The 26,816-nt window shown below is 44.0% G+C and overlaps 1 protein-coding gene across 5 annotated transcripts in view; it reads left to right on the top strand.

Annotated features, from left to right (window-relative positions):
* Msra (methionine sulfoxide reductase A) overlaps positions 1 to 26,816 on the top strand; it is a 316,316-nt gene that overhangs the window by 164,589 nt on the left and 124,911 nt on the right. The window lies entirely within an intron of this gene.

Raw genomic sequence — 26,816 nt, 5'->3', positions numbered from 1 at the left:
ACTGGGAAAATAAAGGTTTAAAGGAATTTCATTTCTTAAAGAAACAGAACTTAGAATCAGAAATATGTTACGCTATAGACCTGCCTCTTAAAACAAAACAAGACAAAACCAATCCTATTACCATTGACTCCTGGATCACTTTTGTGGATTCTATGAAGTTTTTGATCACAGGACATATATGTATGTGGACAACAGGGATGGTTTCCTTAGGAAGCCATCAGGGCGGGGATGGACATGGCACCCAAGGGCAAAAAACATGGCCGTCAGCTTGCTGCTGCTCGAGGAACGCATCTTCTCAGCTACCTCATGGATTTGTTAAATGCATCAAAGAAGATGAAGTGGATTCCTAGCATTGTGTCAGTGAGGAGAAGTGATTCGGGTCTTCTGGAGTCTGTACAACCCAAGTAACACATCAGGGGTTAGGTCTTTCCGTAGTATGACATTATCAGAAACTTTGTTTTCTTATGGACCCATCTTTTAAAGTTTTGTTTATATACTGTATCTAATTACAAGAAATAAAAAGTCCCAGACTTAATGGGTTATTTTAGAAAAGGACATGAACTTGAGATGGGAGCTGTGCTATGTGGGATAACTGGGGTGTTGGAGGGAGAAGTAAATGGAAGGTGGATATGATTAGCTTTCATTGTGTACATGTATAAAATTCTCAAGATAAACAAAAATTAATATAAAAAATAATCCACATGTGCTTGCACTTGTCTTTTGAGACCAGTGAGTTCTAGCCCAGCCAGGACTATAGAGAGAGACCCTAACTCAAAAAACCAAATATATCAAATGAAGTTCTGCCATCAACAGCTATTTCTTGCTTCTAGCTAATGTTCAGAGATGTGGAGTTGTCTTTAAAAAGCAACATGATATCATTTGATGAGCACCACATTTCTATTTATTAGAAACTTTTGTCTTCTTTTGAAAGAATACAGAAATTAATCTATAATGAATGTATCACCTTATTCCTGTGATTACATTTTAACCCAAGCTTAATCATAGACAGAAAAAAGAATTTTGCAGATTAGTAGTTGGCAGCATGGTGTTTGTCACCTATGATATTGTCACAGTGATGGAGGGGACAGTCACCAGCAGAAAGTCAGGAGTCATGAAGCCATATTGGAACAGCTATGGTTCTAACATCTGGGCAGGATGCCAGAGAGGAGTCCAGAGACCTTCGGTGAGTGTATTCAGGATTCTCTGATTTCATGCGTGTTGACATAAGAGCTTGGCACAGCGCTTAGCATTAGCTCATTCGTGTGTGAAGAATCGAGGGCCTGCTTCATTCCACGGTCTTTGGGGTTTTCTTCAACAGGAGAGAATTGGCCAGAAGACTGAGGGGCACTGTGTGGGAATCTGCAGCTTGGACCAGGTATCCAAGCTCAAAGATGAATTGGGTACCTGCCTGTAGCTTGGCTGCACTTCGCACAAACGTGGAGTTGGCAAGAATCTTGTTCTGTCCCTGAAACAGAAGCTTTCGTTTATTTCAAATCCTTACTTTCCTGGCTTTGGCAGAAAATGACTTAAAGTTCATCTGCAAGTCCCCTTTTTTCTCTACTCCACAGAAGAATAAAAGTTTTTACCCTTTTGAAGAATGTTTAAAACTTACTAAATAAGAAACTAACAACTTTTTGAAAGTAGGAAAAAGCTCTCAATCAAGTCATCATAGAAGACCTACAGGTGACATGTAAGATATTTCCTGGATGTTCAACATCGTTAGTCATCAGAGAAGTGTAAATAAAAACCACATTGATGCTGCTAGCATTCTGTTAGAACAGCTAAGTTAAAGAGGATCACTCTCAGCAGACGAGATGGCTCAGTGGCTAGTCCAAGTGTGAGAAGCCAGTTTGGATTCTCCAGGACCCAAGTAAAGCCTAACACAGTAGCTCAAGTCTACAATCCCAGAACTGCTACCGTGAGATGGGAGACAGAAACAGGAGAATCCCTGGGAATGTGAAAGCAGCTAGCTGGACTGAGTCTGCACGGGACAATAGAAACCAAAAGATAGAAGGAGAGGGCAAACACCAAGGTTGTCCGTTGAATTCTATGTTCGTCCCATGGCACATGCATACACTAGAACATACTCCCTTACCAAAGACTAGAAAACAGTGACTGTCAGCATTGCATACTAATGAAGATGCTGACAAGCAGTGCAGAATGAGATGGCCACTTAGAAATAGCATGTAAAGTTTAATATACATGAATCATTTGGCCCAGGAAGCCTACTCATGTACATTTCTCAAAGAGAAATGAAGACATGTTTAGATTAAAACCCCGATATAGGGATGTTGGTAGTATCTATTTCTGTAAGAACCCCAAACTAGAAACCACCGAAATGGCTATCAGCAGGTGAATGCATAAGCAAATATTGCTATAGCCATTCCATGAAAGGTTACTCAGCAAAGGGGCAGGCCAACCACGGCCACAACAAAATGGGCAAGCCTCAAAACAGTTATGCTCAAATACATTTTTTTTTCTGCAGGAAATAAAACAAACAACAAGCACATGTTGTTTTATTTCATTCAGAAATTTTGAAGTGGTTTATGGTTACAGTGATGGCTATACTTTGGCAGATCAGCGAAGGGTGAGAGATTAGCCCTAAAAGGGAGGGAGTCTCTGGGAGCACCAGATCTTCATTACTGAGGCTACAGAAATATTTCCAAGGCAAGTGAACGGGTTAGAACATCACCGTTCTTTTTCAACGTTATTGTGCCGATGGCGTGCTGCTCCTGTTTCCTGTAGTTTTCATCCTCCAGCTACTGTTAACGTCGTAATGACCGTTGAGTCAGAAACATCCTGGCGTAGCAACCTCTAATGAAGTGGTGTCCTCAGGTGATGTTCACTCCGCTAAGAGCCCTTGACAGACATTGCTGCGGTCTCTTGAATCCTCCAGTTCCTCTTAGCCGCTCTACACGTCTCGGTTTCTTCTCCTATTGCTGCGAACAATTACCTGGCAGAAACAACTCAATAGGAAAAGGTTGATTTCGGTCCACCTTGCCCCTGCCCCCGTGGTGCAGCGCTCAAGAAATTGGGTCCTGCTCCTCACCTGGGCAGCACAGTAGAATGGACCCTGTTGGAGGCCTGGCCCCAAGGGTGTGAGAGTAGGCTAGCTGGCCACACCCGCCTCACCTGCCAAGTGGTGGTGAGGGTGAGGGAAAGATGTCCCTCCCCCATTACCCCAGCCCCCTGTGGTGGGTGAGGATGCTGACCCTCCCCCTTACAGCTGCAGCACAGGGGAAAATGGGCCCGGCATCAGCACAGCAGAGCTGAGCCTATTGACAGGAGTGAGGGTGAACTGGCCCCAAAATATGTGAGTGTGAGTGATCTGGCTCTGCTGTGCGGGTGCCATATGGTGGTGTGGGTACCCCAACCCCGTCCCTCACCACCTGTGACAGAGGTGGGAGAGCTTCCCTGAGGTCACAAGAGTGGGAGAGCTGTCCCTGCCCCTCACCAGCTGCAGCACTCAGGAGAATGGCCCCTGCCCCTCGCCTGAGCAGCACAGTGGAGCTGGCCCTGGTGGTCCTTGTGTGGAGGAACAGACCTGGCCCCACCCATTAACCCCCCCAATGCAAGGGGTGAACTAGCCAGGGCAGTGCTGGAGAGCTCACCCTGGTGGTGGGGACAGGGAGAGGTGGCAGGTTAACCAACCTGCAGCTACCCAGGCCCAGAACCAGGGTTATGAACTGGTCCATTCCAACATCTACCCCATCTGATCTGCTGGAGTACGTGAAGGGGCCGGTCCTGCAGACCCAACGCTGCAGTCTCCACAACACAGGGCAACAGCAAGGTAACCAAGAGAGGAGCGCCAGTGAGAGTCCAAAATGAGCTTCATCAACGCATGTCCAGAAGTCCTTCTCCCAGGGGATTCTATATCTCATAAAGTTAATAATTGTGATTATCTATCACATATATGATCTATAACATATGGAAATAGAGCATCCTTTGGTGCACAGAACTGACAATGTATAGGCTGTCTCCTCATGTGATGTGTGCTGGGATACATAGCACCACTAATGAGAATTCCCACTGAGACTGAGATGATTCAACCTGCACAAAGTGATAGTATCATATCCATGCCCAGTGTGCTGGACATTACAGGGGCAGATTAACATCGTGCATGACACATCTCATGAGGAAGCAGGCAGGCAAGTCTGAGTGTAGGATATCCTGTGGATAATAAACCTACTTCTTAAACATCTGTGTGTATTTTTAAAGGCTGCACATTTTCTCTCTCCCTGTGTAAGAGTGTGTGTTATGTATTTATGTGCCAAGGGTTCTTTTCTATTTATCTCTACCTTATGTCCTTAAGATAGGGTCTTTCATTGAACCTGGGGCCAGCAGACCCCAGATCTTATTTATATGCCCAGCGATAACTAAGGATTGAGGATTTGAACTCATATCCTCATTCTTGCAAGCAAGTGCCCTTACCAGCTATGCCTTCTCCCTAACCCAAATGAATCATTCTCAGCCTAAGACTTAATAATGAAATATGGAGTGTGAGACACAGGATAGAAATTGATTCGGGGGGCAGAGACCAAAAAGAGCTTAGATGGCAGCAGTCGGGGAAGTCCGAATATGGACCAGGAGCCAGCTGTTCTAAAGCACAGCTGCCAGCACTGTTAGATGAGGGAGTGCAATTCAGTCAGATACAAAATAGTCTTAAGTTTATACAATTTCAATTCTTATATTTAATTACGTGTGAAAATATTGAAAAATGATGTGAAAGGTTTGCTATCAAGCAAGAAAAGAGAAAGAGGGAGGGGGATTGGTGAGGTAAACCTTCAGCTGGTTGGGACAGCACCGTTTGCTTCACTCAACTCATGATCTTAAATGTTCATCTTTTCTAAAGATTCTTTTCATAGCCACAGCCAGGATATCTTGAGCAAAGGACATAGCCATATTGATACATAAGACTTACCGTCATGTTTATCCATGCTTCAAGACCAACCTCAAATAGACGGCCTACACCAAGCCCCCAGATACCTATGCCACACAGATGTGTGTATCTATTTCTTTTCTAACATTGGCTGTAATTTAGACACAGTGCTGGTGCTTCTCCCATCCTTCAATAGCTATGGCAGGGCCTGGAGCAATGTGAAGGTCTGTGAGTGAGGAGGAAAGGAAGGAGAAGTCATCAGTAAGGCTAGGAGGAATTATAAGAGCTAGGAAAGCCCATGCTTTGATGTTCTGAATTTAGACGTGGCTCTAGGAAGACTGCGCTGCAGAATGGATGAGAGTAGTCACACAGGGTGACACTCTTGCAGAAAGGAGACCCGCTAAAGGAGGTCATCAAGTCCCTCTGCCCCCGCTCCTCTGATGTGGAGGAGAGGTCAGGGGATAATGCTGGGAGTCCATTCTCACCTTCCACCTTGTGTGTATTCTGCGGATCGAATTTATGTCTTCGTGCTTTGATGCTAGTACTTTGACCCACTGAGCTATCTCTTTTCATAAAACATTTTAATGTATTCTTCGATAATTTCATTCATACACATAATCCATTTGTCTCACTGGCGTTACCCTCCATCTTCCCAAGAAGTGACCTTTTACTTCCATGTGATTTTTTCCTCTTCCCTCTCTCCAAATTATGCACTGACTTTAATTAGGGTTCCTTGTACGAGCAGGGGTGTGGGGTTCTTTATTGGCTACACCACTGAAGAAAAAGGACTTCTCTGTCAGCAACCATTAATTACCTATGGCTCCTTAGCTAGGGGTGGGGCCTCATTAGCACCCCCTTCCATCCATTGACTGGTTTAAACTTGTGCTATGAGTTCTTGTGTTATAATAAAATAACAATGTTAATGATAACTAAAATTGAATGCATAAACCTAGATTTCCCTGCCACCTTCCGCCATGTGCCACACAGTCTCTTAGTCTCTTTTCTGCATCAATCACACCATTTTAGGAAACCAGTAAGCAGTGTTAGCATCATGACCATAGAAACAGGTTCTCCACTGAAGTAGATACATTCTCACACTTTCCCTGGCTGCACTTCCATTGTCCTTTCACTTTCTATGTAGGGAAGTATACACTCTGGTGCTGTTGGAAGTCTGAGCTTTCCCATCCATGAAATGTCTCTCTTGAGTGGGACATTGCCCGGAGTGAGCCGAACTCTAACTCGTGCCAGCTATAACTGTAAGAGGATTGAAAACACCACACCTTTCACTGTGCTGAATGGATAGGGCGGTCAGGAGACTGGGGGAAGTTTGCAAATTTAGATTTATGACAATTCCTATTTACCATCTGTGAATTGGAGTATAGCATCCTTGTAAACTGAGGAAGTTTGAATTTAGATTTTTTTTTTTTTTGGTTTTTCGAGACAGGGTTTCTCTGTGGCTTTGGAGCCTGTCCTGGAACTAGCTCTGTATACCAGGCTGGTCTCGAACTCACAGAGATCCGCCTGCCTCTGCCTCCTGAGTGCTGGGATTAAAGGCGTGCGCCACCACTGCCCGGCTTGAATTTAGATTTTTAAAGCCTATTTTTATTATTTTTAATTGTGTGTGTGCACATATGTGTGCAAATGAGTGCCGGTGCCTGCAGAAGGCAAAAATGTTGGATCCCCGGATTTGGAGTTACAGGAAGTTGTAAGCTGCCCAACATGGGTGCTAGGAACTAAACTTGGGTCATCTGGAAGAGCAATAAGTGCTTTTAGCCACTGAGCTATCTCTCTCTTTCCCTGGAGTGACTTTTAATGTTTGTTTGCAAGAAACGCGAGTGATTTAAATGATTTTAAGCAGAGCTGGGGTTTACAGTATGAGGTATCCACACAGTATATTATTATATATATAAGAATGGCTTCCTCTCTGGATGATGGAAGGCTACTCTCACAGGTCTTCCAGAGCCTTCTAAGAACTGCCTTGTAGACATGAGGGCTGGAACAAGCTTACCCTGCAGGAGTCTGAGGCAGTAAGCTCCCACAATCAGAAGAAAGACTCTTTCATTCTCCGGTATTCCTCAGTGATCATCTACTGAGAAGGCTTAATACCAGACCATGATGTTAAGGGACCATTCGCAAAGCCAGTCCCATTATCATGGAGCAGTGGCAGAAGGGTGACTTTGGAGCTTGAGGGTTGCTGAATTACAAACTGGTTTTCCTGCTAAGTCCAAAAGCCATCTAACATGCTGTTGTCATCAAAGGCTTGGCTCTATGGGAGGGGAGAGGAGTGTGTGGGAACCATTCCAGTATTAAAACTGGAAAAACTGCCACGCAAGGGGCAGGGTTGTTAGCAGTTTTGAAGGGAATAACACTTGGAGAAAGAGAATAGGAAGTTGGCTTTAGTATGCCAAAAGGATTGTAGATATGCATGTTTTTAACTATCTCCATCCTCCTTTCCAAGAATCATGATACAGAATCCAGAGTGATTCTTGTTGTTGTCAAACTGTGGGACTTTACACAGGAGGGAGGTTAAGCTGCATGACCTCCAAGGTCAAGTTCAGTCTAGAGAAGCTGTGAATTCTTCTTTGTAACTTAAAGTAAGGTATGCCTATATATCTAACAACCAGTGTCATCATTTGTTATGTATGTAATCCATCCATCCATCCGTCCATCCATCCACTCTTTCCAGCTAGATACCCTTCTATCCTTCCACATTTACACTTATCTGTCCATCTGTCTATCCATCTGTTCACTTATCCATCTGTCCTTCTGTTAGCCATCCACTCATCCATCCATCCATCCTTCTATCCATCCACCTATTTATCCAACTGTCCACCCATCTATCCCTTCATCTATGCTTTAAGAGTCAGCAAAGTAATTTCACTCAGTTAATATTAATGTTATTTGGGTGAATTTATTAAACAGATTTCCAGAGCTATCACGTGAGTAGAATTAACCAAAGCATTATATACAAATCCATTATTTTCATTCAGTTTAAATATTAGAAATGATGTTTCATTTGCTCACTTCTATAGATAGGCCTCCTTTTTCTAAAAATGTCTCATTTGGTGCCCAAAGGTCAACCCATGAAAATAAAGAGACTGAATAGAATCTCACCCAGTCAAGCCTCCCAAGGAGAACACACACATATTATACAATGCACGAAAAGACTGCAAGGTCATTTCATTGGGTGTGAGTTTTGGAATAGATGTGTACAGCTGTCTAAAGACAGGAGCAGAGGCAAGCGTGTGTGTCAGCTGTGCCATCGGGCCAGGCCTTATTTCCCCAGCATAAGCCTTGTTGGAGAGGGTTAGTAATGGCTTTGCTGTTCGAGTCTGGATATGCTTTCTTTGCTGGTCCTTGGGAGTTTGGGAGATTGGAGTCCTAGGGCAGAAAGGGAATGGCAGACAATGTTTCTCTTTGGTCAAAGATAAAGTCACTCAGAACACTGACAATAGTCACAGCTAGCTTTGAGGAATGGAGCTGAGCTTTTATCTCTGGGTCTGTGGTGTCCCCCTCCCTCAGCACCCTTGCTCCTCAGAGTGAGTGCTGGGGGGCTTGTGAGCAATGTGGAGCTGGTCCACTTGATTTTCTAAGCTCTGAAACATGAGGCTGGAAATGGTAGTTTGATTCATTCCTGAAGAAAGCAAGATTCTGAGTACACGCGTCCCTGGGGACTTCCCTGGTGTCCCCAGCTGCAGTGACACATCTTGATGCACAGCTTGAAATGGTTTTTGTTTTGACCTACATTTCCAGTTTTTCACATAGGTAGCCATCTTGCTTATGAAAACCACAGTCCCTCTTGGGGAGGAAGTTCCTTATATTCAGGCATGTGAGCATCATAAAATGTGTGCATGCTGGTCACAAGATGTCCCACGGTGACTGATGACACCGCTGTGTATGGAGGGATGAGCAGCGGGAGGCAGCTGTCCAGTGGTTGCTGCTCTGTGGCCTTAGAGCCAGCCTTGCTCGAGGCTGTAACCCCTGCTATCGGGTCCTTGAATGTGTATTCCACAGCAGCTGCAGGGACCTGGGAGAGCACGCCACCCATGCCAGCAACGAGTTTGGTAATCATATATAATCCACCCCACAGAGGGCCGCCTTGTCATTGTTCAGGACCCTTTCAATGTCTTGCAATTTCCTTTGTCTCTGTACTTCTGGTCGCGTCCTGAAAACTGTCAGGCTTCCGTGTTGCTGTGAGGACCTGACAATTCTAGACTCACAATGGAGCTCAAATTGGGCCAGCTGCTTCCTCAATGGAGCAGGCTGCCCATCTCCGAGGCATTAAGCCCAAAATTATTTCGAAAATTGAAGCCTTTGACTTGCTGTGGATTAATGTGATTAAGCGAGGCTTGCTTTAATTCATACTCATCTCTTCCTTTATTAATAACGTCTCATCGGTCAGGGCAGCATGCATGTGCACGAGACTGCAGAAGGTTAGGCTGGCTGCAATGCATCCATAAGAGAAGTCTTTCATGTTTCAGAAGCAACTGATTCAAGGCTTCGGCTGGGGCGCACTGAAACTGCCTGTTATTCTTAATGTTTTTATATGGAACCCTCGTAAGCAAATGAACCCTCTCTCCTCCTCCTCCTCCTCCTTTATCCCCACCCCCATGGAGGTCCCCATTTGATTTACAGCTCCCCGTAAGTAATAAAGAGAGGATCTCTCTTTCATCTGTGTTGTATCAGTGGGTGAGATCTGGGTGAAATACCCTTCACTATTAAAGAAGGTGGAATTAAAAGGGATTTGAGGGTTTTTTTTCCCCTTCATATAATTGAAAGTGTATCACTGCCACGATGAGCATGAATCATCCAGTAGCTTTTCTAAATAAGGAAGTATTGCCTCATTGCATGAGACTGTGATTTGTATAGTGACAGCAGCAGATTATAAAGGAAGAAATGAGGGCGATGTCTTAAAATCAGCTTTAATCATTTTTAAGCTCTGTGAAATTATTCTGATGAACTTTACTCTGGAAAACTTAAGATGGCAATAGCAGTAAGTCTTATGTCAGTCTCTTGTGCATAGCAAAGCTAATGAGTGTATATATCCTTGTATTTGTCTTTTAAATCTTTTAAAATATTTTTATGGGTTTGTTTGTGTGTATGTGCATGTGTGTGTGTGTGTGTGTGTGTGTGTGTGCATGCATGCGTGTGTCCCTATCACTGGAGGTCAAAAGAGGGTACCAGGACCCCTGGAACTGGAGCTATAGGTTGTTGTGAGCCACCCAACATGGATACTAGGAAAGGAACATGAGACCTCTGGAAGAACAGAAAACACTCTCAACCACCAAACCCCTTTCTGCCTCCCAAATACAGACAATTATTTCTTCATTTATCCAAATATGGCCATTTATTTGCATACTTTTTTTGCATTAGGAACTGTTCATAGAGCTTTCCCTGTAGTAGTGGGTTACAATCTGAGAGCTGTTCATAGTAAGCACATACACGATGCATATGCTAATTACTTATTCATTCTCCTACACTGGATACTTATGACAGAATGTTAAGTTATTTGCTGCTGGGTTAGTTACTTTCCTCATTCTCGTGTCTAAATGCTGACAAAAACATCTTCAAGGAATAAGAGTTTATTTGGCTCATGGTTTGAGAGGACACAATCCTTTGTTACTGGACTTAGGGTCAGAGCCTGGGCGGCAAAGCCCTAACAAGCTAGAGTCACTTACTTGTCCTCAATGAACCAAGTGAAGAAACAAAGTAACAGTGGAAAGCAGAAGAGGAAGATTCATTACATGTGACCACATTGGGAAGAGGGAAAAATAATCCCAGTGACCACCAACTTCTCAGGATCTCAGTATGAAGCTTAGGTTTAAAATAGAGGGTAAGAGGTATGTATAACTGAGCAGCCCTGATCGAAGTGTGGTCCTGTTCGTCATCAACTCAGCTCCAGGAATGTCTCTTTAGGGCATCTCCATTCCTGCCAGGACAGTACACCACCATGGTGGGGAAGTATCCCCTAACTTGTGGTAATGGGGCATACAACTAGGCCTCCTCCAATCTTGGAGGGTCACAGCCAGAAGCAGAGGCAGAAATAGACTTAAAGTCCTATCCTGCAGTGACCTACATCTGACAGCTGTGCCTCGGAACACCTCTCCTTCATGAGACTTTCAAAGCTTTAAGTTGGTCTCTCTGAGTTGATATCAGAGTACCGAGGCAGCTTCACGTCCCTGCCTGACTCACTTGATATCTAAATTGGTCCTCAGAATGGCAGGCATCATTTCAGCGGTGCGCACGTAGACAATGGTCATCTCTGTGCGCATGTGTGGTGACCTGACACTGGAATTAGACGTGTCTTGTTTTCAGGAGTTCTTTTTGCAAGGGGTATTTAGGTTGCTGATTGTATGAGAATCCTATGGGTTTTTACCTTTTATTGTAATTGATTTCAAGACTCTACTGCTGAGTGACTATTTTGCTTGTCTGTTCACTAATGATAGCAAGAATAAGAATTCTTAGTTTGCGGGATGGAGTGGCAGTTGTGGTGATGAAGGTGTATACTGCATGTCTCAATGTAGCTGTTCAACATACTATGCAGTGAGTTAATTAATATAATAATTATAACTAATAAAATAGATAGCTTCCCAGGCCCTCATAATGAGTGAAGACAGGGGGTAGTATGAAACATTTTAGAAACATACATTCTTTGAGGTTTAAGAAATCAGTAATATTGGAGTTATTAAGATGGCTCAGAAGAAGAGGTGTTTGCTGCCAACCCTAACAGCCTGAGTTTGATCCCTGGGACCCACATGGTAGACAGAAAGAGCTGATTCCTGCAAGTTGTCCTCTGACTTCCACATGCACACTGTGGTACGTGTATGCATGTACACACACACACACACACACACACACGGTGGAGGAGAGGAAGGAGAGGAAGAGGGAGAGAAAGATCAATAATCTCAAAACTCATTTTCAGCGTGACTCAAGTGAGGCATGTCTTCTTTGGGGGTGACCTTGTTTGACTGTTTGACCTCAGAAGTCTGGGCCCAGTGTCTCAAGTGCCCTTCTGCCAACTGTGTTGCACTCCTGCCTCAAGTCTGCTAGAGACAGCTATGGCTAGTGTCTGGCTCCTTCTAGATCCAGCGTGTTTTCACTCTATTTGTTAGGTAGCCTCAGACCTACCGTGACTGTAATGCCTAAAACTGCTATTGTTATAAGAAAGAGTATTAACAATTCCATAAACCTAATACCCAGAAGACAAGCTATTTTGTTGTTCATCAAGTTAATGGTTCACTTCTGCCTGTGGGATCCACGTTCTTCTTCTGAGTCCCAGGCTGCATTCAGAACCTGTGATGCCGTGAGCGATGCTTTCTGGAATGTGCTCTCTCAGATACAGTATCCACAGACTTCTTAAGCAGAGTCCAGTCTGTGCTTTGTCTTCCACAATACCACAAAGCAGTGTAAAGTGGGGCATGCATTTTATTCGCACATGGGAGTCTTGAGTTCCCCTTTAAAATTAGGGATGGAGACTGGAGGTCTCGTAATTGGGAAACGGTAAGCGACTCTATGGCAATCACAGAGTCTGACAGAACAGCATTTGTGCTGTGTGGCTTCTCTTCTGCCAATGGCATGGTTGTCTTTGACTTGTTAAGGATGTCAGCATGATTGACAGGAGGTTTTTCCTGCTCTAGGCTTTTGTGTGTGCATCATCTGGTTTCACTGGAAGAAACACCAAATTTGGAATCAGACCTGATTGTGGATTCAGCTATGCCATTTACATGTGACCTTGGCAAAAATATTTGAACATTTTGCTATTTTGTTTTTTTTTTAAAGCCTGCTTTATACCACTGATGTGAGAATTTAATGAGATCCAAGATCCGATATGTAGTTATTTAGAACGCTCTCAGCAGTAAGCTGCAGGAATCTCCGTGTACATTGGCTTAAGTACACACACACACACACACACACACACACACACACACACACACACACACACATATCCAGAAGTCAGAATGTTCCAGAGGAGTTAATTGAGTATTCACAAAAAGTCTTAAGAATCCAGTTCCTGTAATTTAGCTCTGCCATCCTAGGCTCTGGCTGTGTCATCACTGTCCCAGGGTGACTGTCACCGTTTTATCCGTCAAGTTCTCAACCCCAATAACCTAATGTCAAGAAGACATCTTTTTGCCTTCATTGAGGAGAATGACTTTTTCTAAGTCCTCCAGCAAGGTACCCTCTTGCGTCTATTGGCCAGAGCTGTTTCACGTGTCAGGATCTAAACTAATATCTAAAAATGGGAATGAATTAGTAAGAGGGTAGTTAGGGGATACCTTGTAAGATCTATCGCAGGGACTCCACGTGCCTGCAATTATCTTCTATAAGGAAGGCACACCTGCAGGCCAATAAACCATGTGCCAGGACTTGCCCAGCCATCTAGGATAGAGACCGTGGTGGTTTAAATGAGAAATGACCCACATAGGCTCACGTTTTTGAACGTGTGGTTCCCAATGATATCCCTGTTTGAGAGGTTATGGAACCCTTAGGAGGCAGAGCTGTGTACACAGATGCTTGCACTCAGACAGATGTTTACTAGTGTGATCTACAACCCCGGTGTGTGTTCTCCCCTGGAGAATTTGTTTCATATCCACAGTGCTTCTTGTTCTTCAGTCCCACGTCACATGAAGGCATATGATTAAACAAGTCTCTATTAAAATAAATATTTTAAAATGCTATAGACTTAATGCTTAGATACATCCACTTGGATAAAAAAAATATTCTCTGTGTCTTTGAAGTGAGCAGCTACGGAGAACTTTATAGACAGTCCACCTGCCTGCTATACAGATGTTAAGACAAAGCAAACACCTCCTCCATAAGTGCTGGCTCATAAGAGAACCACTCCTACATGGTGACCTAATTTATCTTATTCCTGCTGACTTGCTATGAAGACCTGATCTGCTCACAGAGACTCACGGAACTGAGCTAAGCGGTCTTTCTAGGCATATTTTTTATATTCCAGAAACCTATAAAAACCATGACTTTGTTTCACTGCATAATGGCTGGAAGCTCAATGCTGTGAGGGAAATGTGTGTGTTGGCCTCTTCTGGCAGTCTCGCCCATCACCAAAGCAGAAATCCTGGACCCCATTGTCACAAAGGAGTGTATGCACATACTCTCCCATCACCTGTTGAGTGGATGTTCACACACTTTAAAGTCTGTGCTAGCGGGACCAGAAACCCACAAGACAACCTTACTGTAACTCAAATAGTTCATCATCTAGAACAGCCACGATAGTTATGTTTTTGGGGTAAAATGGCTGAGGCGCTCCAGCTCCCATGGAGAAGAGAGTTCTGGGGTGGGGGGTTCCCAGGAGTAAAAGGACAGGGAGAAGTCACTAAGGAGCTAGACAGATGAGGTTGGGAAAGAGGGTGAATTCAAGCCAAAATATCCAGCCTGTGTAGGAATGTTAAACAAGGGTCCCCTGAGGATTGTGATGGGAGGAACTAGACGGAAGGGATGATGGCACCAAATGAGGAGTCACACATCACACATAAACCCTTGTTACACTGAATAATTACCCACTAGCACAGACATATGTTTCAAACTATTTCAAAAAGATAGAGACTCATCAGTTTATGTCATCTTCTGAACTGTCTCTGTGAACCCTAGCTGTCTCAGGCTCTCAGAGAACCATTAGAATCTGGTTAAGGAGCACTTGGTGACTAGCTGCAACGTGGAAAGCTCTGATCTTAGATACCCAGGGTTCAGAGAGAATGCGGCCCAAACTCAGCTTCAGAAGGCTGGGTCCCAGGGTTCTCCCACAGCTAATCCCAGGCTGGTCTTCCTGCCTCATTACATAGTAAGTGGGGAGCAGTGGTGCAGTCAACCCATTTTCCTCATTTGGAGGACAGAGATGGGGAACCAGCCCAACAGGCCACTTTGTCGAGTTTCTATCTGGTTCTGCCTCTTGGTCATCAGCGCCCTTCATGTCTTCCAGAAAGTTGGAAGCAGAAACAGAAAAGAGTGCTGGATGTTCCGCCCAATCTGCAGAGCCTGAGCCTAGAACAATGCAAAAAGGTTAAATAACAACACTGCCATGGGGTTTGGACCACTTGTGTGAGACACGTAGGTAGTTATAGAAATCTTTAGACGAGCATCACATCGAAGGGTTTCAAGAGATTTCTTTGGAGGACTTAGATGGCACAGCCTTCCCACCCAGAACCTAAGAAGTTTTGTCATGACCTCAGACAAAATGAAGTAGCTTCTGAGGAATACCTGATAACTTACTATTCATTCCTGGAATTTGGTGGTGGTGGGGAGTATAAAGTAGGGCTGTAGTTTCTGCCTGGATGGATGTGCCAAGTTCTGCCAAGGCAAGACTGGGCATGGCACTAGAAAGAGTACAGAAGGATGCATGCTGGATAGATCCCACCAAGCTCCAGCGGTGTGCTCTAAGCTTGTGTGTCTTTGAGAGCTAGACCCTATGCAGGGCAGCCATCTTGACATGTTTTCAAATATCTCTCTAAGATAGGGGCCTAAGGATGTGTGTCAGTCAGTGTAGGAGGCATAGAAGTCCTTGTACTTACAGATAGGCACTAAGGGAAACAGGCATGTTAAACATACAAAGCTGTTCCTTCAAATAAAGGGATGTATAACCTGCTATCCACCCCGAAGGCTGGGAGCAGATGTGGCTAATAGCTCGGTGTCTTAGTTAGGATTTTTATTGCTGTAAAGAGCCACCATGACCATAGCAACTCTTAAGGAAAATATTTAATTGGGGTGACTCACAGTTTTAGAGGTTCAGTTCATTGTCTTTATGACAGGGAGCATGGAGGTGTGTAGGCAGATGTGGTGCTGGAGCTGAGAGTGCAGGAGAAAGTCGACTGACCGTCACACTGAACGAAGCTTGAGAAAAGAGACCTCAAAACCTGCCCCCACAGTGACAGACCTCCTTCAACAAGACCACACCCATTCTAACAAGGCCATACCCCCTAATAGTGCCATTCCCTCTGGGGGCCATTTTCTTTCAAACCATCACACCTGGTGACATTTTGCTCTATGTGGCTGAGACCACTATGGTTCCTCCCCTAGACCCTTATCATGCATGAGCTTCTCAATCTATAGAACCTATCTTTATGGAAGGTGTCACATGTAGTCAATCTATAGAACCCATGATGGAAGATATCACATGTGCTTTACAAGGAGTTCCAATGTAGTCAGGTCTTAAGCTTTATTGTGCATACAGTATTGAGTTAATTATCACTAGGAATGGTTTCATCAAATTGTACTCTGCTTAAGTAAGCCTAAAATAAACTACTCAAGGTCAGAATTCCAAGGTTTGAACCAGCACCAGCAACTTAGTTGCTTTGAACAAAACTACCTTCTGCCTCCTGTAGATCCTTACTCTGCTGGCCATGGTGGTTGCAGTCATTAAAGTGTTTGCCATACAGGCAAGAGGACCCAAGTTTGATCCTCAGAGTTCAGTTAAATAGCTAGGTGTGAGGGCCGGGGAAGTGGAAAGTGCTTAGTCTACAAGTATTAGGACATAAGGTTAGATCTCCAGTAGCCACATAAAAAGCCAGGCATAACCACAGTATGTCTCTAGCTTCAGCACTGGGGGAAAGAAGACAACAGAAACAGGTAAATCCCCAGAGTTCACTGGCAGGCCTGTCTAGCCAATCAGTTGAGCTCTAGACTCTGTGAAGAGACCCTGTCTCAAAAACTAAGACTAGAAACATTAGAAGAGGACTCCTGATGTAGACCTCTGGCCTCCACAGGCATCCAAGCGCGCGCGCACACGCGCACACACACACACACACACACACACACACACACACACACACACACTTATCTAAGAGCATCTCTTGGAGGGACAAGAGGATTCCCTGATGTAGACCTCTGGCCTCCACAGGCATCCAAACACACACACACACACACACACACACACACACACACACACACACACACACACACACACTTATCTAAGAGCATCTCTTGGAGGGACAAGAGGATTCCTATTGAAAACAATGTGTCAAGTAGATTGCCAGACACCAGAGGTGGGAAGCAAGCAAGCAAGGGGCTGCTCAGGATGGCATCATAATTAACAACGTTTATTTTTTTTTCATTGTCCTGAGGGCTAGACATCCAAGATCAACATGTCATCAGGGTTGGTTCTCCTGAGGCCTTTCTACTTGCCTTCTGCCTGTGTCCCCAGTGCTCATCCTTCTGTGTGCATCTATATCTTTATGTCCTTAAAATATATTTTAGATTCATTTATTTGATTTTATGAGTATGAGTGTTTTGCCTGCATGTATGTATGCTTACCATGAATGTGCCTGGTACCTGTGGAGGTCAGAAGAGGACATCAGACACCCTGAAACTGGAGTTATGGATGGTTGTGAGCTGCCATGTTGGCGCCAGGAACCAAACCCAGGTCCTCTGCAAGTACAGCCAGTGCTCCTGACTACTGATTCATCTCACCAGCCCCTTAATCTCCTCCTTAAAAGAATAATGCCCTTTTGGATTATAGTCCATTTTAATTCCCTCTATCACCAAATAGTTTCCCAATATAGTCCAAGCAGTTAAGTTTCATAATACAAGCCTAGGGAGAAAGACCAGTGCTGCCTCTGACTCCAGGGGGTTTAGTCTCTGCCTTCGCAATGAAAATGATCAGCATGTGCATGTGTGTGCATACGTGTGTGTGCGTGCATATTTGAACCATTTTATTCTGTGGTTTAACGGTGGGAAAGAGCCGACAGGTCTGTAGCCTCTGGATAGGCAAGTCTGGACTCTTTTCCTGCTATTTTTTCTGTCTCCACCCTCAGCCTTGGAGAGGTCAGAGAGAGAAAGTGGACAAAGACCTAAGCGAAGAAGCCAGTCCCATCTCCACTTGCTCCCTGCTTCCTTAGCTGATGCATCCTCAGACAGGACAGGGAGTGGGAATGTTCTTAGGAGAATGCCTCACCGGCCATGTCATGTCAGTGCTGCTCCTGGGTCAAGGTCTAACTTTTAATTAACCCAGCCATCCCACGGTGCTATTGCCATAGTTTATTTTCTAGTTCATTTTAAAGTTTGCTGCAGAAAGCAATCCTCCTTAACTCCCTGGCAGACACCTTCCAAGAATCAGGGGACAATCTCCAAACATGGTTTTAGATTCTATCATTTACAAGGCTGAAAGGTAAAGGCTGGAAGGTTCAATTTGAATAGACTAGGGAAAGAGGGTTCATTCTTGGCCTTTGCAGTGAAAACAGCCCTTCTTCAGGTGTATATTAGTGTGGGGTCACAGGGCAACTCAGAGCAGTAAATAACCTGTGCACCTGCATGGATAACTAAATGGATAAGTCAAATTCTCAAACGCAGTGTTAGCACTACCTTCTTCTTAAGAGGTCTTTAAAGTTACTGCTGTAGTTCTGCTGTCCTGTGTGACTCACTGTGAGACACTACGTGTTCCAGGACTACACCAGGTGTTCATTTTAAAGGAAAATGAGACATTTGATCCCCCAAAGGAATTCCACAAAGTTAACTGACATTACAAAGTCTAGGGAAACCCAACCCACAGCTCTACTGCAAAGCTCCTACCGTATCCCAGAGAGTTAGGTCTCTGGGTACCCCGCCAACCCCCAGGCTCACTTCTCCCCTCTGTGACCGCTCTGGGAAGGCAGTCTTTATCCAGCTTGTACTTTTCCTTGATGTTTTTTGCACTTGTGTGTGTCCGAAAGCAACACATCCTTCCTGCCCATTCAAGCCATTTTATAAGTGCTACCTACTCTCCATATCTTGCACAACTTTCGTTCTTGAGATTTGCCTTCAGGACCCATGAGCTCTAGTACCTTGGCTTTCTTTTTCTCCCACTGGCCACCTAGTCTTCGGGGTTGGTTGCTCAGCAACTTTTAAAACGTACTTACAGATGAGCATTCAGTCGTTTGCGTGTGGACTATCCCCTGCAGGCTCCTATATTTGAACACTTGGTCTGGTGGTGCTATATAGGGAGGCTGGTGGGACTTTGGGGCATGAGCCCTAGCTGGCAGAAAGATATAGGACCATAGGGGTCAGATTACAGGGGTATAGTCCACTGCTGGTTGCCACCCCGCTCTTTGCCATGTAACTGTGTGGCAGCCACACAGTTCAGCCACCACAGAGTTACCCACCACTGTGTCCTTGATGGACCTGTATCCCTTTAAACTGTGAGCCAAAATAAACCTTTCCTTGCATTGCTTCTGCTAGCTATTGTCACAGGTTGGGAATAGTTTTTCCATTTCCCTTCTGTGGCTGCATCTGCACAGGTGTCTCCTGCTAACTCCACATTGGCTACTGTGTCTGGCTGCAGGCGTCCAAACTGTTGAGACTGTACAGTAGCCTTAACCACTGAGCTCCAAGATAGGATGTCCCTATAATACAATGTATTTTTTTGTTTTGTATCCTATGGATTCTAATGGCATCCATTGTACTTTTATTTGCATTTTTTGGTTATAATAATTTTTATGTGTTTGTTGGCTATATTTTTCCTCTATAAAAGCCCTATCTATACCTATGGCTAATTATTCTACTGAGATTGTTTTTGTTATTTTATTTCTGATTTTAAAGAATTCTCTATGAACTCTGGATGCTAATTCTTTGATACTTCTATACATAACGGATTTTTTTATTGTGTCTCATGCTAAGCAAAAGTTCTCAATTTAATCTTTTTCTTCACAGTTTATATATTTTTTATCTGGCTTAAAAATCTTTCCTGTACTCAGGATCATAACTCAGAAGTCCCTTCTTTTGACTTTAAAAGAAAGCAGTTTTTTTGCCTTTTATAACAAAACTTTTAATATAAGTAGAATTGGGTTTTAATTATTATATAGGGATCTAACTTTTTTAAAAACTGAACTATCAGTTTCTCCAGATATCTACCACGGAGCCTGGTCAAATACTTACTGTGTGCTTTGGTGTCTCTTGGTTCCTGTTTCATCCTTGGGTCTGTGTGACTATTGCTTCATCAAAGCACCATGGTGATCGCTAGTTATGTGTGTGTGAAGGACTGTCTTTTCAGAGAGCTTTTTGGGAGCATCTGGGCCAACCTTACCCCACTGCTCTGCCACACACTCTCGAGAATCAACTTTCATGAAATGTGCCCAATGGGGTTAAGTCTAAACTGCATGAAATTTTCAAATTTACACTTATCGCTGGGTTCAGTTTGCTGTTAAATTTGATTTGGTGTTTGTGCTTTGGTTCACTGATGAAATGGACTTCCCTTCCTCACACTGTGTGTCTGATCTTGGCGTTAGATTGCACCAGCCTCGTAGAAGGCATTGGGAGTGTTAGCTCCCTTTTCTATCGTGTTGAAGAGCTTGCAGTGATGGGACCATTTTCAAACTGACTGTGGCGATAGTTGCCCAACTCTAAATATTCTAAAAGCCCTTTGAGTCATGCACTTCGAGTGGGTGAATTATATAGTATGTAAATTGTATCACACCACATTTGTTACCACAGGGAAAAACATTTTCTATTGAAATCACCAATAAGATAAGGTAGCCCTGAACTTCTTACTTTCCATCTGTGTGGACCAATTCTTATCCTCCCTCCTGCTTCCTCTTCTCTCCCTTCTTCCCCATTGGAAGTATCAATTAAGAAAATTTAACTCATTATCAAAGAGGATTGATTTAAAGAAAACCCATAGAAACAACTATTGTGGTTCATAGGCTCTCACAGAGACTGAACCGACAGCCAGGGAGCCTACATGGAACTGACCTAGGCACTCCACATCTATGTGACAGTTGTGTAGTGTGGTCTACTAGTGGGACGCCTAACAATGGGAGCAGGGCTGTCCCTAACACTTTGGCTGGCTCTTGAGAACCTAGTCCTCATACTGGATGCCTTGCCCAGCCTGAATCCAAGGGGAGGAGCTTAGTCCTACCTCAAATTGATATGCCATGCTTTGCTGATACCCATGGGAGGCCCTGCCCCTTTGTGAACAGAAACAAAGGATGAGTGGATTAAGTCGGGGGAGGGAATGGGAGAAAGGGGTAAAGAGGAAACTACAGTCAGGATGTAAAATAAAAAGCTCATATAAGCTGAAAATCTTCAGTGTGTGTCTTTGAAATCCATTGGAGATGAATTAAATATATATATATATATTCCATGAAATGAGATCATATATGTGTGTGTATATATATGGGTTGACTTAATGAAAATGAAAAATGAATTGGGATGAAGGACACGACCATCATCTTCTACCAAGGATCATGTACCAGCAGTCCAGACTGACATGGCAGTACTTCCTCACGAGCATGCACAGCTTAGACCCTACAGTCCCGAAAGCACAAACAATGCAGAAACAACATGGGTCTGGGGAATGTGGGAGCGAGCACGCCCAGTATATCCTACCTCAGGAAAATGTTAGACAGACTGAAATGTCTTTAAAGGACAATTCTGGCTTACGCTACAGGGGAAAAAAATGGTATCAAAGCCAAACAATGACCGGCCTCTGTGGAGTGGGCCCTCTGTAGGGAATTCTACTTTGTTCTCTATGCTAGAAACCTTGACCCCACCCTGTGTGTGAAGCATGAGCCTGCTTTGTGAAGGGGCGCTGATCAAGACCACAGCCATTATTGTCCTGGGAGCCAAACATCTGAAGCTTATCACCAAGCACAATAGTGGAGGCTTCTTAGCCACGTTTCTAATTATATTTCCTCTGCTTTTGAGATAAAGGAACAAAGCAATATGGGACTTACTTTTCAGGTTTTGAGGCCACTCTGAAGTGTTCTCTGTAAAAGGGAAGGAGGTGATTTTGTTCTGTCATGGTGCTGTGAACAGCGTTTGTGCTCCCCAACCCTCCACCTTTGTGCACGTGGATGTCAGAGATGCACTGGGGCCTAAGACAATCCATTCGCCCTGCTAATGAATGGTGATAATTTATCGTTCGTACTAATCAAAACCCTTTCATCCATGAAAACAAACAAGCTCTGCAAACCGTCCCCTCTCCTAACCTCTGCAGCAAGTAGCAGCCAGATGTGAGCATCGGGCAAGTGTGAGCGCTGGCAGTTTGTAGAAGGGACCAAGGCAGAGAGCATGCCACAGAAATCACGACCAGTTCGTCTGCATCTTGAAATTCATGCTTCCAAAGTCACGCTGACCTGACATTCACGATGTTGGTGATCTCTGTAATGGGTATCTATCTGCCCAGACAAAGACGGCAAAATTCATTTATCCAGGTGCTTTCTGGCATTAGCATGCCCATTGAAGATAAAAGTTGCTGGCCTTGTTGTCATTTTGGATACAGGTGTCCATTTTGTGCCTCCTTTGGGGCCAGCCTAATTGACTCTGAAGTCTGGGGTGACAGAATGGCCATGGTCACACTGAACCTTCTCTGCCACCCAACTCTCTCACTCACTCTCTGTCTCTCTGTCTCTGTCTCTCTCTGTGTCTCTCTCTCTGCTCCTAATATCTTTCTCCCTTAGTCTTGCCCATACTTGACCTGAAAATGTTTCTTTTTAATTTTTAACTTCCTTTGAGTTTTTCTAAAGCTAAACTTAATTTTAATAGAAACAAAGCTGTATACCTTCTCTAGTATTATTTATTCTCTAGATTGGTATTTGGTTATATAACTCAATTTTAAAATAAAGAACTCATGTAAGTAAGTTTGGGAATAAGGGCATCAAACCACATAGAGCTAGTACCTGGATGCTATGAGCACTGGCCATGGATACAGAGAAACTGGCATGGACCAGCTGCTTAAGACATTCTTCCCGTCCAGTGCTTTCCCTTCTCTGTGTCACGGTGCTGTCAGTTATCATCCAAGGCTTCCTCATTCCAGCTCTTTCTGGCTAACCTGTACCCAGCCTGCTGTGGTTTTAAGATAAGATGTCTATCAAAAGGTTCCTGTATTGGAACACTTGGTCCCTAGCTAGTAGTGCTGTTGGGTGAGTTTTGGAACCCTTAGGAAATGGAGCTTTTGTTGGAGGAAGTACTTTACCTTGGACTGACCTTGGGGTTGTGGAGCCCAGGCACACTTCCTGTTCCCTTGCTGTGCTTCAGGACAGATGCCTCTTGTTCCTGCCTCTGTGCCTCTTCCGCCACCATGGATTATACTCTCCTGGAACTGTGAGCCAGAATGAGCCCCCTTTCCTTATGTTGCTATTGTCATGCTGTTTTATCATAGCGGCAGAAGTAAAACGAATACACACTACTTTCTAGTTTCTTGTTACATGCTCTTTCTCTGTGGCGCCTTTTCTGTTTCTCCCTCTCTAAGAACTTTGGAGAATTATCTGTACCATTCCCACAATGCCCAGTTCATACTATTCCTGTTTTTACGAGTTCCCTGAGAGCTGGCTCAGCGAATCGCGGCTTTGTCTAGTACTATGTGTGGAGCCATGATTCTTGACTTATTTTTATTAAATTTCCACCTTTGTCAGACGGGGGTAGAGAAAATTAGGCATTGGAAATTAATTTGTAGTTAACAGAGCCAGTGTGTGTGTGATGCAATCCTGACAGTGTGCCCTTTTGGCATCTTTATTATAACTGCTGTCTGGTTGAGGGACCCACGACCCAGAGAAGGCTGAGGAATTCATCTGAGTCACCTTCTGACTACAGTGCGGATGTCCTTGGCACAACTTACCAGCTCTTCATTGTTGAAACCATTTTGGTATGCTCCCAAGGACATGTCTTTGGGGTCCCAAATTAATTACTAGCTGTCGTCAATGCTTACTAATCAAGGTTAAAAGATTCCCAATATTAACCTAGCTACAGCTGAGTTTGGCTCTACAGGAAGCCATTGGTGCAATAATTTAGTGACTACCACTTAGCTAGGGTGTTGTGGGAGTAATATCATGGTCATGGTCATTGAAAATAGTTTTACTAGACTCCAGTGAGCTAAGCTCCTAGAATTGCCTGATTTGGGGTTATGCATATATTCTAAAGAGTTTCTAATATATAGATTATATCATACTAATATATTTGAATATATTAATATTACATTCTAATATAATAAGATATACTGTACATTCCAATGCATGATATAACAGAATATATTTTTATATAGAATATATTAATATACACTAATATATAATATTAGAATATATTTATATTATATATAATATGCATATATTATGCATGTGCACGCATATATTTATAATACACAAACTGTATTCATTTAGAAAGATGTAACCTTGTTTTCTTATCTTGTTTGCTTACTTTTGAGATACCAATGTTGGATTGATTTTTTTTTGTGTGCCCCATGGTTCAGTGGGTATCTTGGACTTGAACAGGTGGAAAGTGCCAACGTTTCCTAGGCAACCAATAGTACTTCTATGTGGGGCTATGTTCCAAATAAATCTGAAGGTTTGGATTTTAGTTACATTTCTCTCAAAAGTAGTTGAACTGGGGGCTGGAATGGAGTTCAGTAGAACTGAGCATATGCAAGGACTTCTATTCGACCTCTAGCTCCACTAATAAACACCACCCTCCCCCAAGTTAAGGTATGAGCATGTTGTCATTCATGACTCTAGACACTGAAATAGGTCAGAACCATTCTTGCCCTGTGATCACCAGGACATTTTCTGTGTGGGGTGTTTGTATACAATGCACCATGTGAATTGGAAAAGTATGCTACTATCACACAGGCTTAAAAAGCAAATGTCACGTGAGTGAGATGCAAAGGAGCATGCACTTCTCCGTGGATAACCTCAAGCAGCTCCATGGCCACACTGTGCAAGCAGCTACTGGGTTATCATAGCAGCCTCCAGTAAGATGCCATTCCTCGCCTATGTCGTTCAAAGCCGAGAATGCTTTTTTACAGGTATGAAGAAGTACCAGACTTGGTTTCCAAGATCTTTGTCACCATGATACTGGGGGTGGGGGTGGGGAGCGGGGTCTCTAGCTGTCTTCTAGTTCTCATGGAGCACAAATACTTTTTATGCAAATCTACTCTCAGTAGCTTACCCAAATAAACCCACCCAAGAGCTGACCCTGCCAATACAGCCATGCAAACCCAGATCCTAAATTTTAGAATAGTTCCGAGGTGGAGGGATGAAGCTGCATTGTACTGTGGCTCATCACTCTTGGTGTGTGGCAATAGCAAGTCACAGATTCAGTAACTAATGGCAGGGTGTGGATTTGATTACTGCAGGTACCCAAAGCACTTTCCATGTCTGTGCGTTGTTGGAGGCTTCCTACACAGTAGTACAGGATGGATGAGACATTGTGATCATCCCTGCTTCACAGACAAGCAACTTGTGGGCAAAAGGCAAGTGACTCTCTAGCATTCGAGCCTCAGGTGTATGGCGTCTGACTCCTAGTCACTGCCCATTTAACAACTGCCAATGCTCTGAGGCCTGAGCCTTCTGAAGAGTCACCGTGAAGGAATGGATAGTCTCTAAGAGGCAGAACTCGGGTCCAGTGTAGAAGGAAGATTTTGACCAGCAAAGATGGAGATTTTCAGCAGCTAGGACAGTCTAGCAGAGACATGAGCTGCTTTGTGACATAGCGTGCACCCTACTTGGGTGGTGCTGCGGGATGAGGTAAAATAGGCAAGTGACCTTCAAGACCCTTCAAAGTTGGAGACTCTTCTTCACAGCCATGGGTTCCAAATGCCTGCCTCGCTGTCCAGCTCTGAACAGAAGGACCCACGGAAGTCATTAGACTTCCATGTCTCACCCCACGTATCCTGTGTTGGAATTCTACTCTGGAGTTGAGGGGTGGGGTGAAGATGAGTTTCAGAAGGTGCCACAGGGGCTGGGAAGATGGTTATGAGAACTTGCTGTTCAGTTCCCAGCATCCTCATGGCAGCTCATAACTCCAGTTTCAAGGGTTTTAGGCCCATCTTCTGGTCTACAAGGACACCAGGTACACAAATATGTAGTAGAACACTTACCTACATGCAAGCAAAGCATTCATATACATGAAATAAAAATAAATAAATCTCCAAAAAGTACCACAAACAACCCTAGATGTAGTCATGATCTGCTTTCCTTGTGCTGCCCACTAGTGACCAGGAACACATGGCCTCCTTTCATACTGAAGGGTTTAATCTCATTGGTTCAACGAGTCCCATTTTCTCAGTGTGCAATGCCTGTGTTAATAGTGGGCCATCGTCCAGTGAAGTTTGCATTTGCTCTTTCAGCTCCAAAGGCCCGTGCCTTGCAGATTGTCTGTTGATACCTTCCGCAGCCTACCCGTTTCCTGGTAGGGAGGCACTGGAACAGCGCTGCGAATCGGACATCAGCTACTACACACATCAATACCTCATTGACTCACTGTCCTGTAAGCCCAGCTCACTTGGTGATGTCTACCTCTGCGATCAGCATGTAGCAGGCAGAAACAATACTAGGGCCCAACTTTCACCTTCACATACCCCTGGCAACAGTAAGAAGCTCCGAGGATCACCAAAAGTTAAAGGTAACTGCCTTCTCGGAGCATTTTCCTGAGCAAGGACCCACCTGTGGTCATCGCAGCCCTCTGAGAGAATAGTCTCAGGATGATATGTCCACATACAATATGCACCAGCAGATTCTGACACTCCCACCATGTCTCCCCACGGTGGGCCAGGTTTTAAAAAAAATACAATCACTCTAACAGATTTTTTCCTCCTATGTTTCAATCAATAGGATGCTTTTTAAAAGCTTACATTTCTCGTTGGACACTTTAAGTGACAGATGAGACAAAAGGAAGAAAGCCAAGATAAAATGGCAGCATAGACGCTCCTCAGATCCTGTAATGAACTCCACAGGGCATCCAATTTTGATGTATTAGGACTTTTTTTTATAATGAGTACATTGTTAGAAATCGCATTTTCTATCGGCGGGAGCTGGAGATGAAATTGAGCTGACACCTCACCTCCGTGTAGTTAATTAGCAGGAGGAAAGTAGTGTTCTGAATCTCGTGTGGGAAGGGGGAATATTATTCATCCACCCTCTCGCCCGTCTTCTCCCTTCAAACACCTGGGTCTTTTTTGTGCTCTTTTATTTGGTTCTGCGGCTCAGCTGAATCTGGTTGGCAGGGAAAGGATGCGGGATAT

This window comes from Microtus pennsylvanicus, chromosome 15 (genome assembly GCF_037038515.1).
Source record: "Microtus pennsylvanicus isolate mMicPen1 chromosome 15, mMicPen1.hap1, whole genome shotgun sequence".
NCBI classification, from domain to species: Eukaryota; Metazoa; Chordata; class Mammalia; order Rodentia; family Cricetidae; genus Microtus; species Microtus pennsylvanicus.
The sequence above is the reverse complement of the archived record's forward strand: the minus strand, read 5'-3'. Positions and strand labels throughout refer to the sequence as shown.